A 17,902-nucleotide genomic window follows, 5' to 3' on the forward strand; every position below is an offset into this window, starting at 1 on the left:
TTTCCGAGTGAGGAAGTCATTCTAAGGGCTGAGGAATCAAATTCACAATAAAGAGGAACTAAAAAAGAAGTTCAAAATATACAAAGAACAATTGAAGAACAAGGCAGAGACAGCTAGAATAAGATAGATCTTTCATTGCTTTTTCACACATATTTCAAGATGGATTGGGATCTTTATGTTCAGAAGGACTGTTTTCCACATCTGGAAGCATACAGATGGAAGGACTTCTTTGAAATAATTGTATTGTTTGGCAATAGTGGGAAAACAGAAATTAGAGTCTGCACAACACAGCATTATTGATCTGCTCCGTTCATCTCGATGCAAGTCAGAAAATGTAGATCTTCATTAACAAAATACTTGGGGTGGTACCATGGCTCTTGACCGCTGTTATCAGTAGTAATAGAAATTCAATGCTAACACAGACCTAAACTCTGCATCTGCATCAACTAGTTGTCTGGTAACCCTTGTGTGAACATCTTAGTCTAAACGTTTAGTCCAAGTAGAGAAGGAGATTTGTAGGGGGGCAGGATAACACGTAATACTTGTTATTTTACACGTCACAGCCGATAACCCATAGCAGAGTTGCTGTCTGTTTCAGTTGAGTGAATATGGAGATATTTGGCTTTCACTCTCAAATTTTCTTTCATTTGGACAAGCTAACGCATCTCAATGTATTTTACTGCATAAACAGAACAACTGCTCTACTGACTTTAGCCAGCTGAGAGAAATACAGATGCCCATGCTGATATTCTGCAGCTCGGGAAATATTTAAACATGTAACATTTAAATGGGAAACTTGAGGTATAACTTGAAAGCATTCAAGGCCAGGCTGGATGTGACTCTGGGCAGCCTGGTCTAGTGGTTGGTGACCCTGCACATACCAAGAGGGTTGAAACTAGATGATTCTATGTACACTGGCTGATTGAGGGTGTCAAACAACCTCAGTTAAAGATGCAAGTACCTTACTGGTCAGTATAAAAACATAACACCTTAGAGTAGGAAGAAGCAGTTTTTCTGAGCTGATCCTATTGATCAACATTTTAGCATTAGTCTAAGCATTTTGTGGCTGTCTGCAAAGAATAGGGACAGTGGAATTTTCTTGGAATGTGGCTTGTCCTTTCTTAAAGAGCCAACTTGGCAAGTCTGGCTGTAAGCACTTTTAGCTCCATTCCCTTGACTACCCTCTGAGCACTTACTTAGATTTTGTGCTTTATGGTTATATCATCTATTTACCTGAATTCATGTTTTGAAATGCAGAACAAATTTTGGAAGCCTTTCCTATCTTGTAGTAAAAACTAACAGCCCTCCACACTGTGATAATTAAAGGAATTGCCTGGGTCATAAAATGAGAAAGATTAAAAGGCAGATAGCAATGAGTAGCCAAGACAGCATACAGACTTGATCTAAATGTTCCAGCAGCAATTATAAACGATCTCGACGCAGTGCATTTCCTGCAGTTTAATTGTTATTTGGTGCTAATGGCTTTAATGTGTCCCTGAGACGATACCTCTCCATAGCCAAACATTAATCTTCTTTAAAGAAATAATAATAAAATTTATTTGCACCATTAGATAGGGATGGCAAAGTATAGGACATGAAATCTGTACCAAAATATTTACTTGTTCATCATATCATCAAGCTTCTTTTTAATGTCATAGTAAATATTTAAGTATAGTAATAATAGCAGCAAAACCCCAACAGGTCCTTCAATTCCTGTGTGTGTGTGTGAAAGAGAGAGCTGACAGAAGAGTGTCAGGTAGCAGCTTTTCTGCTCTGCAGCACACATAAAACATGCTGCTGGGTGCCATGGCTTCACCCTCCTCTGTCAATGTGTCTCTGAGGGCCACAGGGCAAGTTAGTGACAAATACCCAGGGTCAAGGATTTCCAATAGGTTGCTGACACCCTACTTGATACGTATCTCATCAAGCTAAGGTGTTGTGGTCAAAGATCGTGGTGGGTCCCTGTGAGATCAGCAATCTTCAGGATGAGTTCAGCCCCGAGGTTCAGAGAGCTCACACAAGGGCTGAAATGGGTCACTCAGCTCCCCTCTGCTGAGGCTTGGGTTGTTCAGGCAATAGACATCTGGAAAAGGCATGATTTCTGGAGTACTGCACAGAGAGTTTCAGTTTGCCCCCAAGGCCACTCCTTGCATCTTGGAGCTTTTGAGAGGCTGCAGAGCCAAGCTGGCCTGGCACAGCCTATTGTGCTGATATTGTGGTTTGCCCACATGTATTATATTTAGCATAGTGCTGGAAAGCAGACTGCACACCTTCCATGTCCAGTCTGGCTCCTCCACCACAGTTAAATCACAATCATTTAACTTATCAGAGATAACTAGCCCTGCCAAACACAAACTGCATCTGTCTAACACTAGATTAATACTCTGCCCGATGTAAAAAATGTGGTGCTAACCCCACAGACCAAGCTGAATTGTCTGTGTTTGTAAACAGCTAGTGGAAACAATGAGCTACCAGCTTAGCAGAATACATCCTGTATCCGACAGTCATGTTAATAAGTTGATTGTACACCTAGCTTCATGCAGTTTTCTGATAATCAAACAGCAATGTCAAGGATAGCATTCACTTCACATCTGTGTTTGGTTAGGAGGTTATGACCTTTTCTTTTTAATGCTGACCTCGCTCTCGTCACTGCAAGATTATGTTATTGCAATGCACTTTAACTGATGCCCTACTTTCACTCAGTTTAGAAACTAAGTTAATGATGGCTCATTGGCTATACTGCTGCCTTGCTGTGAACCTGTGATTCATGATCTGCTTCCAAGGACTTCACTGTACTGGTATTCATAAATCCCAAAATGGTCTGGAACCAGCCTATCTGACACCCTGGCTCTCACTAGAGGCAATGGTGTCACAGCTGTAATCAGCAGAGTGCCTGATCTGGAGCAGCCTCAGCTTCTTTTTTGGCCGATCTCCCTCAGTAAGGGTTTCTCTGCCCCAGCTTTCATTCTGAAATATCATGCTGACCTTCAGAAGATGCTGAAAAGCTCAGTGGTTTGAAGACTGCTGGTCAAATCAACTGATGGTTGATTTTTTTCAAGCTAATGGGGTTTTTCGTTGTTGTTTTTCGTGCCTTTTTTTTTTTTTTTTTTTTTTTTAACTAAATGAATTTTCTTGATGCTTCTCCCTCTCCTCATCTCGGGGACAGCTGAAGAGCTTACATGCACTGGCACTGCTGCCAGGGCTTCTCATTTAACAGGGCATGCTCACAGGTCTCAGAATCACTCAGGCATCTTGCTTGGACCCCAGAGTGGCTCTTCTGGAAAGCTGGAGCCAGAGTCCAGGAGCTTGCAAGATAAGAAAAGAGCCTATTTCCAATCTCCAGGAAGTATTTACCTTTCTCACAAGGGAGACAAAAGGATAAGTGAGCTCATTGCTGCTCAATGCCTCCTAGACATGAAGGACTTGGTGGCAGGCTGACAACAGCACTGGGCCTGGGACAGAGCTGGCAGTAGTGCTGCAGGACAGTGCTTTCCACAAGTGGCCTGATTTAGAGCCACCACCTTCATTCCCTCACAAATAAGCTGGCCAAAGGCCTAAACCTTGACCAGGCCATGGCTTTCCCCCCACTGCCTTCCCTCTCCTGTTCTTTTGCCACAAGAAGCGGTGCTGGTGCCAGGTGCTGGCTGGGAAGCCACCGCTGCTCCTCTCCTCCTGTTCTGAAGATGTAGGCAGTGGGATAATCAAACAGCTGTATGGCTGTGAATCCTCCTTAGCAAAGGGTGCAGTTTAAAAGCAGTCCAGCAGGCTATGAAGAAGGGAGAAGGGTCACTACTGTGTGGGATTGGATGCTGTCAGCAGCAGGACCTGTCTGCACCCTGTCTTGTCTCGTGACTTTATGCAAGCTCAGCCAGGAGCTGCAACCTGCCCAGGGCATCTGGCTGTTCCACATGGTTACTCCTCCTGTGGAACTTAAGCTCAGGTGAGATCCAGGGAACATTCAGAACCAAGTGCAGACACCAGCTAATCTAAGCACCTGAGGGCTTTGTGGCTACGCAGCATTGGGTTTTTGGATGCCTTCCTTGGACTTGTGCCCTGAACTCAATCTAAACGTCATTTAAGATTCCAAAGTAACCTCCATGGATCTTTCCCATAACTTTAAGCTCGATCTGCTTATCCAAAAAGAAAATAAAATGGCAGTGGTAAAATTGGAAGTGTCAGTTAATGCACATTTTTAATCTTGGACTTTATAATGCAGCAATCACTCTTGAGCATGAGGTTTGTTTAAGCAGCTGCTACACCAAGTTCAATACTTCAGGCACTCAACAAAGGCCAATGCCATAACAAGATCATACTTTTACATCCCTGTTCCTGTTAAAATATTCAAATTACTTTATAGTGCTTATTTAGATCCGTGTAAATACCAGACTACTCGTGATTAATAATTACTCACCCAAGCAGTTGAAATTTGAACAGGATACAGCTGCTGGGACTGATAGTAGGGCAAATCTAAGTCGTTATGCACCTGGATTTTTGCACAAAACCCTCATTTCAGGCCTGAAGTTTGAAGTCTGGCTATGTTACATTCCTTTACTGTGAAGCTGCCACCTTTCCCAAGACTGGACTCCACATAGTCTTTATGCAAACAATATTCTCATCGATTCCTGTAATGGTTTAGCTAGAGTAAGGACTAGAAAACAGTGTGCTTAAAGGAGCCTGAAAGGCAGAAGATCTGTTGACATGACAGAATCTCAATATTATCTCATTTAAAATGAGAAATAGATGACACAGAATAAGCACTGAGATGCAGAAGGCATAACTTAACAGGGGTGATAGGCGCAGAAGAGAAATCTTTAAAAATCTTATATATTGTTAATGAAGAAAATCATTATGCTTTGAAGAAATACTGAATTAACCTACACAGCATTTCCAAGGAACTAATGGACACGGGCATTATCTTTTCATAAGTCTTTAAAATCCCAGTAAACAATGCCCAGTCCAACAGTGGGTTTTTAGCCCTATTAATAGCGTGCAATAGAGGTCTCATTAAATAACCTATCTTCAGATTCACCTCCAAAGACCATAGAAGATACACCAACTCTCCAACAGGGAAACGGATGCTGTTATTTTCTACCATCTCGTATTGCTCAGTGCTGCTTCCTGAAAGGCTTTTTGTACTGTGAAAACAATTCACTGTTTGTTACCTTTTTTTGTGTGCCCTGAAGGGATTTTAGGCTAATACTCTCAGATAAGCAAGAAGCACTCCTAATAAAGTCAGGGGAACCTTATAAGCCATGCATGCTTATCTGCAGGCAGAGTTTGGCCCAGATTGTGGTTGGCTTATGAGAGAACTGTGGTATTATTTGCATTAAAGAAGTTATTTCAAAGCATGTTGTATGAAAACCGCTCAATGCGAAAAACAAATGAAAAAACATGTAATAATTTTCAGGAAGCAGCAAAGACATCTCTGAGCTACCCGAAAGCTGATTTTATCGTGGCAGTTTACATCTAGGGAAGAACAAACATGTGCTTATTTTTGTAAATGTGTTTTCGGAATGAAATAAAACTCCAGGGAAATGGCAAACAGTCCTTCTGACTGATAACAACTGTGTACAGTGTTCTCCTTTTTTTAGCCCTCAGGAAAAACAGGAATCATTTTCTGCAATTAGAACATCACCTGTAATTTTTTTAATTATTATTATTATTTTTTTAAATTTTTGTTTTTCTTCATGCAGTAGCACACTTCACATACTTTTTGCCTGGCTCTCTGCTCTCCCAATTTCTGTTACTCTGCTCTGCTTTCAGAGCTCCTCCTGTTGCACTGGCTTCCAGAGTCACCCAGGAAAACAACGGCTATGGTTGGGCAGGTTTTCCTGAATTTAAGCAGAAGAGGGAGGGAAACATCCCCTTCTCACAAACAAATATGCCTTGCCATCCATCTCTCTCGTATACACAAGATCAAGACAATACAGACAAAATCCAAAGGAATATCTTATCAATGAGTAGCTGGATTCTATGGGTTTTAAAAGAACATAAAGGGTAATAGAGTTTTTAACATCGTGCAATCCTAAAGGTAAAAGAGAATCAGTATTAAATTTTATAGGATGGTTTAAAAACTTGCAGTAAGGTTCCTACATTGAGTAGATTCAGTGGATTTTCTTATTGTGGAAATCCGTCTGATGAGCCAAGCTGCAGACTCGGCGGGACCTGGAGAATGTCACAGAAGAGGACGTCCCCAGGCAAGGAACTATTTAATCCTCTGAGAAGGCAAAAGGGCACTGTGAAACGTTGCTGCTGTGCCACATTCTCTGGTGAATTTGTAAGGGCAGTGTTTCCAATATCAGCAAAAGCAGACTTTTGGCAATTTCAGATCTAAACACATATGCTTAATAAGCTCTAAATACTAAGAAACAGTGAAAACAAAGCAACGCATAGAAGTGAAGTCCCAGACCAAATGTGGGTCTTCTAGCCTGTTCTCAGCACTTTCATAGCTTCTGTGACACCCTGAGTTTAACCTAGGGGAACAACCTGATTCGTCATCTGGAAGCCCTACAGACACAAACAAGGATAAAACTCTTATCAGACAACACAGTCCTTGAACACATACAGGAAGGCAACAGCAACATGTGTGCCAAAGCATCCCTTCATCACAGGGGTAAAACAACAGTTAAGATAAAAATTTTTATCAGCTACTGTGGGCTAAATTGCAGCCTCGAACAAACAGTATCTTCCACCGATTTGTATGGATGCTAAGCACATTTTTTAGGGTGGAATCTGAATTATATTTTCTGATGCAGATGAGCTTAATCACAGTGAGCTCTGCACTGGCTCAGTGCTTCAATGGAGTTCCATACCATTTGCATTCTACCTATTTTTTAAAGCATTATTAATGTTGTGATTTATTTATTTATTTATTTTGCTGTGACTTTGGGAATTTGTAAGAATGGTGTATTTTTTGCTAAGAAAAATATTAGTCCATAATCTAAAGAACAAAAGCAATAATCCTAAAGACTTCAACCAAACATTTTGAAAGACAGTAATATACGATACTTAAAATTAGTATCTACTTTACAGAAGTAAACAGGAAAACTGAATATAACTCCAGTAATTCATTTAACATTTTCAATGACATTAGGAAAGAGGAATTAACCTACTTTTGACATGAATTCAACTACCAACACCATTCATTGTCTTCAGCAAAACTGCCTCCCTTTTTTTCTGTTGCTAACAGAAGCTGTTATTTTCCGATGAGAAGACATGTCATCTAGACACACAAGAAAATGACATAATAAAATGATTGCAGATATAGTAACATGTGAAAGGGTATACAATTCCCTAATACAATTTTAACTATGTAAGAAGCTTGAAGATAGAAATCCAAGCCTTAGTTATGCTAGCATGTATCTGAAAAGATGAACTTGTGAAGTTACTTCAGTTTTGCAGAGCAAACCATGTTGTCTTCTTGTCATGTATTGCTGGAGAGCCCACAGATTCAGGGATTTTCTTCAAGCCTGAGGTCACTCATAAAGCTGCTAACTTTATCTCCATAAGATCATCCAAGGAGGGTGCTTGTGGCGGGGGAAGCAAAGCCTAATCTCTGAATAAATGTAGCAACAGAGTAGTAAAAAAAAAAATGTATGCAACCAGGCATTCACAGGGTACTACAGATGTATATTAAGGTTGAAATCATAGTTAAAATGCCTTTAATGTGGAATAAAGTATAAATTAAAGGAGAAGTTCGACATACAGTTCAAACAAGCTTAAAAAAAATTACAAGAAAAAGAAAAAAGGACACACATTGTAAAGTAAAGGAGAAATAAGTAAGTTTGGAATTCTAAGTGTAGCCAGCAAGTATTTTCAACTGCACAATTAGACATGTTCAGAAAAGATATCAATCTAGATTTTCTGGAAATAGAATGAATAATTCCTGCAGGAATTATCAATTTGTACAAATATTAGCTGAAGGAATTTCATATGGTGAAAGATACCTCCATCCTCTACACTGAAGGAGAGGAAATCTGCTTTCAAATACTGTGCAAACACACCCAACACGCAGCAAACATGGAACCCACAATCAGTAGCACAGCACACACTGACAGCTGTGGGGCCTCGCTCACAGAACCCTGCAACTGGCACCGCCCGAAAAAGCAAGATGCTGGAGACCTACACGTTCTGTGGCTCTGAGGCCTGGGGCAGAGGTGGAAGGGATGGAATTCCGCCAGGGAAGGTGTTCTGCCATGTGAGGGCATGGGCAGCACTGCTAGGCCCGGAACATCCCACACTAGAGGCTACACAGCTCTCGGCCCTTAGGAACACTCCGCGTAATCAGCACATTAGTTCAGGTTTCTCCCAGTCCCAGACAGTTGTTTAAAATGAGCATCAGTTGAAGCAAACCAGAAACCTTAAAAGACTATTTAATAAATAATGATAACTTTACTGCTGAAGTTCAGGGTGGTCCAGTCTTGTTACTGTTAGAAGCAAAATGCCTGGTTTGAGTCTTATGGAAGCAGCTCTCCTCCCTCAAGGAGGTCTGACTTCGGCATGCAGGGTGTTGAGGCCTGCTGTAATGCCAACGTACGTGGGACAGGAGCATCACATAGGGTTTGTTTTCCGGTCAGCTCCATGTCCACACAGCTGGAAGACTCAAGTACTGCATGCAGCCCTCCTGCAGACTGGCCTTTGCTTGGACACCAGCAACTGGGTCACTTTTTGCTCTATACTAGAAGATCTTAAAGGACTCCCTTTGGTCACAATCAAAACTATGATTCTAACCATTTCACAGAACATGTATTTGGCTAATATCATATCCTTATGCTGAAAGAACATCTGCCTGAAAAAAAACCTTCCCACGTGGGAAGCGAACAATTTACATTGCATAAAAATGTCAATAAAAGTTAATTACTTGTTGCCTAAATCTATCTGTCTTTATAACTGTGGAACCTCAATTAATCGAGCCTGTTTGTTGAATTGTAATTGAGAGGCCCCTATGCTTCATCATAACTCTATTTTGTAAAATAAAAGACCTGTATCCTGTCCAAAAAATAAACTCTGTAGGTGACTTGCCGTGTTGCCATTTTGGATTACAAAAAATACTCTGCCAACACACAGGGGAAGCTTTAATTCCAGCAAACACACACATAAACAGGAAATCTCTCTCCAGTCAGAAGGTATTTTTCCTTCATACAATGGGGTTCAAAGATGTGTCATCATATAGCGTAAAACAATTGCTAAGTAACCTTCCAATTCCAATAGCTCATGAGCATAGTCAGTTCACAGGGTTCAGAGCCTGTCACAACTTGCATGGGAGGCACAAGCACACAGACATCACATGTGGAGCCAAGGCAGGGCTGTTAATCAATAAGCACATCGGGCTGAGAGGTAGGTGGGAGGGAATCAGTTTGCAGAAGGGAAATGATAACAACCGTAGATTTAATCAAATTGAATCCACAATCCCTTGCTATTCTCAATGTTTTTGAAAGAAAGTAGCTCCATGACAAAGAATGAATTTCAATAAAAGTCACCTATTTAGTTACACTGCTGATTTTTTATATTTGTCAAGCTAGGTCACTGATCCTTCTCAGAAATCATACCAGTGCCTGTCAAGATTTCAATACTTTTTGGTTGGATAAACGTTAAAACGAAGGAGCTGCAGAAAAGAAAAGCAACTTACATAGGGATTGTTATTTCTCTGTGACTACAGGAAAAAAGATAGGCTGATGTGACCCCTCAAACAGAGGTTAAAGCTGCACCGCACACAACAAAATGGATAGCTATCAAATGCCGTGGCGATGGCCATGGTGCAAACACTTGAGCAAAATGAAAATCTTCCAAAAGCATTAAGCAATTTTCCTTCCTCATCCATTTGCAACTGAATTGATCACGTATTTCAATAAGACCCTTCCTACCAGCTTCCACACAAAAGGGCAATACCGTGTTAATTTTGTTGGGACGAGCAGAAGGGGTAGCACAGAGTGGCAGGATGCGCAGGAAAGAATCCTGCTTAAGTATTTTGAGCATTAGAGAACATTTCCTACTGCTGACACCTGCTTGACAAATGAAAAGTCCTGATACGCACATGCATGCAGCCGCTGCCTTCACTTTCTGCCTCCACTGACATCAGCCTTGCTACAAACCCTCCCGACCTTTCCCTCTGCTCCCATTTCCCACTCTGATATTCAGTGTCCTCAATCGCAGACAATTCAAAGAAAGATTGATTGAGGCAGGGGTCACCATTCAGTGATAGAAAGGGATTGCAGAACAATTTTAAAAGTTCCAAAACAGATCAAAAAGCTTCCATTTCCAGGTGTCCATCTACTTGCTGGTGCTGTTGCCTTCAAAGGAGTTCTATCCCAGGCCAAGGTAGTCTGATAACTTTGCCTTTCCTTTTGTTTTTTTTTACTGCTTGAAATTGGAGGAAAAAGTACTTTATCTTCTTGTACAACATCATAGCTTTCCTGAAGGCAAATAGCTTGGCAATTTGCTAGATTTTTTTTAATGCTGGAGGAAACAAGTTAGCACACATACCACGTGTTTGAATGCCTTCAGAAATTAGATTGAAACACTGATTTGATTTCCTAAAAGGTACCTTAAACAAGGCAAGGTTAGAGATTTGGAGAGTAATGAGAATTTGTGTGACTTCAAACAGCTCTACATAAAACAGACCTGATATTCTGGGGGGGAAAAGGTCACCTAATTATTCGCTTCCTGAAGGCCCTGTCTATACTGCATTTCCCCTGGGTAAGGAAACTGATTTAAAAATGGCTTCTGGTAACATGCTGGCATCACTCAGCATGTAGGAGATAGAGATTCGTTAAAACCATTGCCAAGAAAAACACAATTTTACAAGAGGGAACAACAGAAACCTTCCTGGTGTGGTGGTTCCATTGGGGTCAGGCAAACCACACAGGGAAACACCACTTGGGTACTCCCACAGGGCCATGGTCCTGGTCGCAGCAGTGGCATGCCACATGGGGCTGCATTGGAGCTGCTGTGGTGTGACCACTAGTGGTGAGTTGTCTGGGTTTAACGATGGGCTGCAAACCTGCATGTGGGAGGCAATCATGGGCTGTGGCCACAGCAGACAAGATGTACAGGTTGATGGCTCCACTGCTGGGAGTGCAGCTCAGAGGCAGAGGTGGGGAGGTGGGGGTGGGAAGCCTGGGCACAAGGGTTTCACAGGAACCAGCCACCAAGGTGTGGTTGCAAACCATAATCTCAGGAAGGTTCGTTTGAAGCATCGCACAGCAGCACTCTTCTTAGCACCTCCTTTGTAGCTCCCTTCTGGGTATCACCTTTCTGCCCAGGTTGTTTCAGAGGACACTGCTGCTCTCCCAATCAAGAAACGATGCATGCTTTTGCTAAGCAGAGAGAGCCTGAGCAGGATTTCCCCTCTGCTACACACTGCACAAGCATACATGGAGATGCAGCCTGTCCCCTCGTTTTCTCTCTGCAGGGAACAAAGTCTGGACACACCAGCACCATGGAACATGAACAGCCATGGGAGGTTTGGACTCTCCCCCAGCCCAGCCCCGTGTGTGGCCAGCAATGGGTGCTCATGGTGGCTATGCAAACAGCCAATGTGTGAGCTGCTCACTGGGGTCCTGCAAGCCAGCTCTGGGAGGCGCAAGGCTTCATATTTCCCCTTGAAGCTGGAAAGTACAGCGCAGTCACTTGTGGATCACAGAAGACGGGCTGCTCTCTTCACTGCATTGGGTCAGTGGGAGGAAGCTACAGGCCAACATCTAAGGTACCAGAGAGCTACAGGTACAGGAAAATCAGCATGGGAAAGGCACATCTAGCAGGACGACATGGTCTGCTTGATTTTGTGTTTGTGAGCTGTTCCCTGAGCCCCAGCTGAGTTCAGGCTGTGGCTGCCCACCCCGAATCAGCGCTCTCCATCCATCAGGTTGCACTGCTGCCCCCCAGCCGCACCAGGAGCCCCCTCCAGCCCAGCACGTGCAACCTGGCTTACAGGTAAGCTGCTGCTTGCTGCACAGTGCTCATCCTTTGGGGAAAGGAAACATGGAAAGGAAAAAGAGCCCTACAGGATAACAGACAATCCCCTCCTGAACAGAAAGGGTAGGACACTGATTTTATGTGCTGTAAATAGGGAGATGAGTGTTCTACAGAGTATTCCTTTCCCCCAGTGATTCAGTTTGCTTTAGGAGACAGGCAGAGAAGGAAGCACGCAGCTCTGAAGGCAGCAGGGCACACAAAGAACAAACGATACAGTCACTCTCCAAGTTACTTTGTTTTCCACACGCAGCTCCTGCCAAAGGCAGAGCCTTTTTGCTCTGCAGCCCGCGATCTGTAAACATCGAGCCGGCTCTTAGCGAGACGTGGGAGACGCATTCCCTTGCCCGGCTACGAGCACAAACTGCTCACGTTTCAAAAACTAAGATAGGAACTCGCTGGTGGACAACGCAAAAAGCGCTTTCGGGATGAGGCAGACGAAGCACCACACGCGCACAGGTTCTTTGGGAAGAGCAGGCGCCGCAGCCGGAGGAGCCTCCTGCAGGTTACACACACGCGGTTTGTTCAACACCACCGCTCCTCGGTTAGCAGTCCCCCGGTCTAAGATGCACGCGTGCAACTTGCAGCTCCCGAGGAGTGTATGCGGCACTTTTCAAGCCAGCGACCATCTCATTCAATGCCGGCACGGAAGCAGCGCGGGGACGCTATCGTACGCCGCGAGTTATTGACCGTTTTCAGCAAATCCCGCTTTTCAAAATAAATAAATAAAACCGAAGCAATTCCTCCGCGAGAAAGACCGCAAAAGCCGAAGAACCGCGAAGTACAACCGCACAACTCGGGGATCCCCAGCGGCTCGCACCGGCGCGTTCACCGCACGCGGAGCCCCGCCGGCTGCGCCGCCGTCACACCCCGCGCCCCCGGGCTGGGAAGGGGCACCGGCAGAGCCGTCCCGACCCCACTCACCTGCCCCGCCCGGCGCGGAGCTCCGTACCCCGGGGAGCGCCGAGTTCCTCGCGGGGCTCCCGTTCTCCCCCACCTCACCCCGCTCCCGGTCCCCCCGGCTCTCCCCGCGCTTACCGCGGCGGCCGGAGCAACACTGCGGTCGGCACCGCCGCCGGAGGGGCGAGCGCTACGGCAGGCGGGCGGGCAACCGCTCCCGCTCCCCGTTCCGGCGCTCGGCCCGGCCCAGCCCGGCCGGGTGGGGCGGGGCGGGGCGCAGCCCGGCACACCTACGCGCCCCGGGACTGCCCCCTTCCTTCGTTCCTCTCTGAGCTCCCTCTCCAGCCCCGCTGCCCGTGCTGCCGCCCTACCTGGGCTGCGGTGCGGTGCTGCGGGCGAGGGCCTCCCGGCGGCACCTGAGCTGCGGGGCGGCTCTTCCCTCCGGCGCCTCCGGCGCGCTGGTGGCGGCTCCCAGCGGTACGGCGGCGGTCCCCTCGGTCTCTCCTCCCCTAGGCGCGGGGCTGACCTGCCGGTGACTCACCGCGGCGCGCGGCTCGGCTGTCGGCGGGGGGGAAGGAGGGAAAGGGCTCCCGCACGTGTGGATGGCGCTCCCCGTTCCTTTCCCTGCGGGGACGGGGACTACGTCCGAGGGATGAGAAAATCGCACGCAAGAGGGAGGGAGGGAAGGCCGAGGCACCTGCGCTCCTTGTCCCGGCCCCGCACGGCGGCAAAAGAGCTGAGCCCCCACCGACCGCGTCGTGGCGTCAACGCCCGAGAGGCTGTCGAGCTGCCTCTCGGTGTAACTGGCCTCACTGCGCACAAGCGCGCAGCACCGAGCTGCCTCCTCACGTCATCCCCCAGGCTCCGAGCCCGGCGCTGGGGCTCTCCCTCCATGCCCACGAGGTGTCTCCCACAGGTGCTGAGAAACTGAGACATGGAGAGAGGCCAACAGCCTGGCCCTCACTCAAGAGCCATCTCCCCGGGCTGATGGGTTTCAGCAGCTCCTGATTTAAAGCAGATTTTTAGCAAAGGGCTTCATGTTCTGATAGAAGTTATTGGAGACATCTATTTTCATTCCTCATGTTTCCTTTTTTGGCCCCGTTTCTCCTTCCCTTAATCACACCGTTTGGACCGTTGAATGTTTTGGATGAGTAAAGTGAGAGGAACTGCACGAAGCGGTGCCCAGTTCCATGATTAACCATGGGAAAAATGTCAGCCCTTCCTTCAAAATGTTGTGAAAGGGAAATCAAATAAAGCATCGCATGTGTTTGCTGTAGGCCCAGGCTGTCCGTGTGACGTGTGTGTGCACAGAGCTGCACATCAGCACGGTGCTTTCAGCAGCAGCGAGCCACCCTGCCACCAATCTGCTGCAGCAGCACTCGCAGTTTGTCTGTCTCCTTTTCCTATGAGCTTTTGGCAATGGTGATAAAGATGTGGAACGAAGCTATAAACTAATTTATAACTAATTTATACTAAACTTATCTGCAAAGGCAAACATGTAATTGAGACAGTGTGTAACCTTTTACATGTTTAAGTTGTGAAATCCTTCCTGCTCAGTATCTGTTACTGACAACAGATAGCAAAAAGAGCACGTGGCAATAAAAGTGGTGCAGTGCCTAACAGGAGGGATGTGCTTCCTGTCTTCTTGTCCACTGTGAGTTAGCAACACAGAAAAGCTACACCCAGAGAAAACAAAGCCTGTCTCTTCGATGCCCTGAGAGCTGAAATTGCTAACAAGTAACCAGTGAGGCAATGTTCCCAGCGATGCCATCCTGTTGTTTGGAGGCACTGGGAACCTGTCCATGCTTTGGTGACCTTTACTTCCATTAATACTCAACAGTAGTCAGAGAAGGAAGGCTGAGAAGCAGAATGTCAGCCCGTGGTGGGAAATGCACGGCTGCATAGTACTGCTCACTGGGTTTTGATTCCTGATCAAGTCGTTAGTGTGCATCCATAGTGTTACACCAAATTTGGATGAATCCCTCGTCTTGCTTTTGAAAGAATGGGGTAAAGAAACAGCTCTCTGCCTGGTGTCCACCCCACAAGGACAGCCCCTCTGCTCCCAGCACTGACACACCTGCCTGGGCTGGGCAGCCAGCGCCCAGCCCTTACCAGTGGGACAGCCAGTGTTATTCTGCAGCTAACAAATGGATTGTCACTCATGTACAAGGGAGAAACAGATGTTTCCTTTCCATTCTGACCATGCTTGTGCCATGTTATTTTAGCTTCGCTGCATGAGAGAGCCACACTGCAGCAGGGCTCTGATAATCCTCCCTTTACTATTCCTGCAGTGGTATGTATGCACCATGAGCAGTTTCTTGGAGGCTCGAGGCATCTTCAAGGCTCAGGTGAAGCAGTCACTCTGCTACTTCCCTATTCACCACTGTGCTTTCACCACAACTTTTCCTCATGCCTGTCTCTAAGGACTGGTCATCTGCACACTACTAAGAATGCTGGCAGAAGTAGCAGTTGTGGCACAGTTCAGAAAGATGATGGCACTGGAAGAAAGCAATTCAAAAGTGTAAAGGAGCATCAGCCGACGTGATGTGTTCAGCAGAGAGCCAGAGCTCACCCGTGGGAGTCTGGGCACATGCTGCTCATGTGATTAGAGATAGGGAGCTGAGGAGTACAACAACTTGTCCAACAAAAGAGACATACAGTTAGAGACATGAATTGTAAGGCTATGCTTACATGATCTCTCAGATGCAAGGAGGAAGGAGAAAACAGTGCAATTTATACTTCAGTGCATTAGCAATAGTACACCAGGAACTTAATAAGAGGACAGATTCAGTCCAGCAGGTCTGATTATGACCGAATATCTTACTCAGAGCTTAAGATTTGGTTATCTTAAGAGCAGGTGGTAAGATGGAGTATAACATCCAGACTCACCTTGGTACTCAATTTTTATTTAATTTAAATAAGGACAAGATATTTGACTGTCTCTCTGAATCTGGACTTATCCCCCTTTTTTAAACCAATCATTTATTAAAAAAATGCATTTATGTAGAACCAAATCACGCTATATGGCACCACATCTATACAGCACTATCAGCATGTTCAGTCTTTGCCCTCTGCTGCCATCACTCACACCTCTGGAAGCGAATATAAAATGTAAATGTCATTGTGAGACTCCAGAGACTTCTAACTTAGCAGGGCTTTCTCATGGGTAAATGATTTCACCAGGAGCACGACAGTGGGAATGAATCAATTTAAAGCTTAAGAATATGGGAGAAAATCACTAGAGCTGAGCTGAGTGGTGGGTATCAGGCAGCCTCCTGCAGCAGCACCCTTCAAGGTGCAAAAATGAGCCTTAGGTGACTGCACTGATCCCAACTGCCCTACAGAACAGTGATCTGTAGCCAGCCTGTGGGGTGATGTGGGACTGTCATAGCTGCAGCCCTTCACTCAGTTCAAGGCAGCCTGGTGAAGCTCCAGGGCAGCTCTGGGGAGGAGTTGTACCTGAGGCAACTTTTCCTCCAATTATTTCATCACTTCAAGTCAGTCTGATATAATCTATCCTTAGCTTCAGTACTTCCTGGGCTTAAAACCCCCACGTGGGCAGGGCACTGGAGGAAGCACGACCACAGCTCAGAGTGGGACAAGAGCACCTACCAAATAAAGTGTCACAACTGACACTTTGAAGTGTAGTTTCCGAAGATTTGGTTATCCCTGCGCTTCATGCTTATTTATTTAATTATTATTTAGGTATTTATTAACTAAGCCCATGGATAATGAAAGCTTAGTAAGTATTGCATGTTTGTCTGTGAGAGGATCAACAGTGGCACTAGAAGAATTTCAGCCTGCAGTTGAGGGCTGCAGATGTCCCCAGGTGGAAACCCTCATCTCTGGCCACTGAGTTACCCTGGGCAGGTCTGACTGGTATGGAATCACCAGGCTGAGATTAAGATCGTAGCTGAGCACATTCCCACCTGTGGTTTCTTTTCTGCATTTACTGATGGAGCAAACGGAAACACTTATTTTTGTGGTGATGTTTATTCTCTTTGTTTATCCTTCTGGATTTAACGTTCCTACTGAACACCACAACTGAGTGAATCCCAAACCCGAGCAGTGCAGGCATCAGCGAAGCTGAGAAGAGAGGAAAGTATGACTGTGGTCACTGCACGTGAAGACTACATGGCCAGGGGTCTGCCCACTGCTGTACCAGCCCCAGGGCTCGATGAGCATGTGGGCAGCTGGTACACAGAGTTCAGGAATCCAGGAGAAATTAATCACTTGAAAGAACAAAGATTATTTTACAGGCAGATCAGCTCCTTCCATGCATCTGCTATGAGTAACATGAGTGCTAGTGCTTGCAAAGGGATGGGGTCAGGGACCATGGAGGAGGGTGGGCTCGCAGCAGCCGAGATTTATATGCATTTAAAGCGTGGTGGCTCCTCGCCCTCTGGAAAGCAGCAGGGAGCTGGGAGGAGATGGTGTGGATTGCAGCCCCGCTCCCACTTCGGCTGTGCTTCCCTTCCAAGCTATGTTGAAACACATTAAATCCTGGAATGAGTATCTTTGAGTGTACAAAACCAAGAAATCATTTAATGGATGATAAGCTATATCCTTTATGATTTTATGCTCACATCCCTGAAATGGATTCAGCTGCAGTAGCCCTCGGTGCCTTTGGAGAGCTCAAACAGCAGGAGAGAAGGCTTTCAAGCCTTTTTCAAGACTTTTCCAGCATGTGAACTGTTTCAGACAGACGAGGCAAAAATCCTAAACCTATATCATACATGTACCACTCTGGTAGCTCATTTGTTTATTTAACTGGAAACAAACCCTATGATAGTCAAAAGCAAGATGTTTACACAGTGAGGAATTTGCTATCAGATTCGTATTTTCAGCATTATTACGCATTCAGTTGTCTTTAAAAAGTCTGATAACTGTTTCTGAACATACTTTTCAGTAGATTTTTAATAAATTCCCTCCTTATTTTGACATAGCACTTGTAGTAAAATCACTGCTTGTGCCATTTCCAGCATTGCAGGATTTTCTGTGCACTGGCTGCTAGAAAGTTTCCATGAGCTTC

General features: G+C 45.4%; 1 protein-coding gene across 4 annotated transcripts in view; it reads right to left on the minus strand.

Annotated features, from left to right (window-relative positions):
• Window positions 1–13,612, minus strand: part of MET (MET proto-oncogene, receptor tyrosine kinase) — an 89,701-nt gene extending 76,089 nt beyond the window's left edge. Inside the window, exon 1 of one of the 4 annotated variants that reach the window (XM_042815566.1) lies at window positions 13,412–13,612. The gene's annotated coding sequence lies outside the window, so the exon portion shown is untranslated. Of the gene's footprint in view, window positions 1–12,894; window positions 12,952–13,008; window positions 13,072–13,241; window positions 13,324–13,411 lie in introns of those variants that run through there. The other 3 variants (XM_042815563.1, XM_042815564.1, XM_042815565.1) reach the window with 3 other exon arrangements.
• Between the last annotated feature and the right edge of the window lie 4,290 nt (window positions 13,613–17,902).

This window comes from Centrocercus urophasianus, unplaced genomic scaffold, assembly GCF_019232065.1.
Source record: "Centrocercus urophasianus isolate 14NV4802_14NV808 unplaced genomic scaffold, USGS_Curo_1.0 seq_15, whole genome shotgun sequence".
Classification (NCBI taxonomy): Eukaryota; Metazoa; Chordata; class Aves; order Galliformes; family Phasianidae; genus Centrocercus; species Centrocercus urophasianus.